The following is a 2472-nucleotide window of genomic DNA, read 5'->3' on the forward strand; positions in this document are numbered from 1 at the left end:
TTTTTTTTTCATTTTCTATTATATATTTTGTGATGTTATTTTTTGTATAATTTAATTTTCCACATGTAATTTGTTTTGGCTTGGTATATAATTTATTTAAGCCCAACGTCCACTTTAACTGAATCTCGTTATTCCGCTGAATTATATATATATATATATATATATATATATATATATATATATATATATATATATATATATATTGTGATATATATATATATATAGTGTTGAAAATTTATAAATTTATAAATTTAATTGGAATCTGTCGTAATTATTGTGACCAGAATTGTGATTTTTGGAATCCTTAACTATGAATAAATGTTTAAATTCCATTGTGGATGACGCATCAAATCGAAAGGGTTTTAAGAAAATTGTTTTCGGTGGAAACTATTGTTTTTAGCAATTTAGTTTTTTTGTCTAATATTTTTTTTTCTCGTAATTAGCTATATTTTTTGGGAAAAGTTGGAGACTCTATGAAACTCTAGATGGGATTGTTTTTGTGAAACTCTAGATGGAATTGTTTTTTCGTAATTAGTTATAGTGTTTAGGAAAAGTTAGAGACTCTATGAAACTTTATATGGGATTGTTTTCTTATTTATATTCTATTTTTTTATAAGTAGTAATAGAGTTTAGAAAAAACTGGAGTCCCTGCGAGTGTTCCAAAAAATAGATTGGTGAGGATGTAACTATAATATATATATATAAAGAATTGGAATATGTCGTAATTATTGTGGTCGTAATTGTGATTTTTTGAATCCTTAACTATGAATAAATGTCTAAATCACATGATGGACAATCAAATCGAAAGGGTTTTAGAAAAATCGTTTTCAGTGAAAATTATTGTTTTTAGCAATTTAGTTTTTCGTTTACTATTTTTTTTTCGTAATTAGCTATATTGTTTAGGAAAAGTTAAAGATTTTGTTAAACTCTAGGGGTGTGTTTGGCAACCAGGATTTTAGGGTGGAATTCATAATATATTTCCGAAAATTAAGAGTCACCTGTTTGGCAACTTTTTATGCACTGGAATAGAAACCTCAAATCCCCAAAATCAAAGAATTGTAAGTTTCTATAGGGGGTAGAAACTTGAGATTTCCATATATTCAGGAATTTTAACTACTTAAAATTGTAAGTTTTGAAATTATATTTTCAATTCCAATTCCAAAGGAAAACTTCCAAACACACCCTAGATGTAATTGTTTTTTCATAATTTGCTATAGTGTTTAGAAAAAGTTAGAGAGTACGTGAAACTCTAGATGGGATTGTTTCTTTATTTATATCCTACTTTTTTATATTTAGTAATAGAATTTAGAAAAAACTGTTTTTATATTTAGTAATAGAGTTTAAAAAAAACTGGAGTCTTTGTGAAATATATATCTAAGGATAAAGATAAATATTTGTTTCCTATTTTATCTCATATTTTTTCTTAATTAACCTTGACACGTGGACACGCTAGAAACGCTTCCTCAATTGAAGAGGGTAGAGCTATAATATATATATAAAGATTTGGGAGGAATGGTCTGGGGCTCTTTTTCAAGCACGCGACCCTAAGCAATTGTATATTTTGCTATAGGGTTGAACCTGCCCCGAAAAAGGCAAAGGGAGAAAATGAACAATTTTTTTTTAGAATGAGCAAACTTAATGAAATAAAATAATTACATAAGGTTCATTATTAGGTTGCCATGAGGCTTCCTAATTTCACACACCTAAAGTAGGTGACACTTGGTGCCTCCAATTCGGTCATCCATGGGGGCTTACTAACATATTTTACTAAATCTAAACTAATTTAATGTTCGTGACCCCCACCTATCGTCCCGAACAGTGAAATAGTATTTGTTTATGTATCTCTCAATCACTTCGTCAATTTTTGTCGTACATGTTTTTGTTTTCACTATTTTACCCCCCAAGTGTTTAGTAGATTGACGATATCGCCCTGATGCTTTAACCAAAAAAATGTTTACCCCTATTTTTTTCGTATAACTTATGATATTACATTTCTTTGCTTAAAGCAAAACGCAGAAATTGGCTTCTCTCCGTACGCTTGAAATAAGATAATAGTCCGGCTCCTTCATGCACTTTTCCCATCTTGGCTTCACATTCAAAGGGAGTTGAGATGATCTGAAAGTTGTTACTGTTGCCACAAAATCTGACTCAACCTATAGTCTCTTCCACCCTTTCTGAATTGCCAGCTCAATGCCTTCCAAAATAGTCGTGCATTCTACCATGTAACTAGTAGTTATGCCAAGGTACTGGCCTATAAGGGCGGAATTCGAACTAATCCAGCCGAGCTTTACTATGTTCAAGCTTGGCTCGTTTATTTAGCGAGCTTTGAAATAAGCTCAAGTTTGGCTCATATATTATATGAACGAGCCTAAGCCGAACTTTAAACGAGTCAAGCCCGAATAGCTCAGTTATTTTACACTACAAAAATGTTATTTGAGCTTATTGAGCCGAGCTTCATAAAGTTATAATATA

This window comes from Coptis chinensis, chromosome 6 (assembly GCF_015680905.1).
Source record: "Coptis chinensis isolate HL-2020 chromosome 6, ASM1568090v1, whole genome shotgun sequence".
NCBI classification, from domain to species: Eukaryota; Viridiplantae; Streptophyta; class Magnoliopsida; order Ranunculales; family Ranunculaceae; genus Coptis; species Coptis chinensis.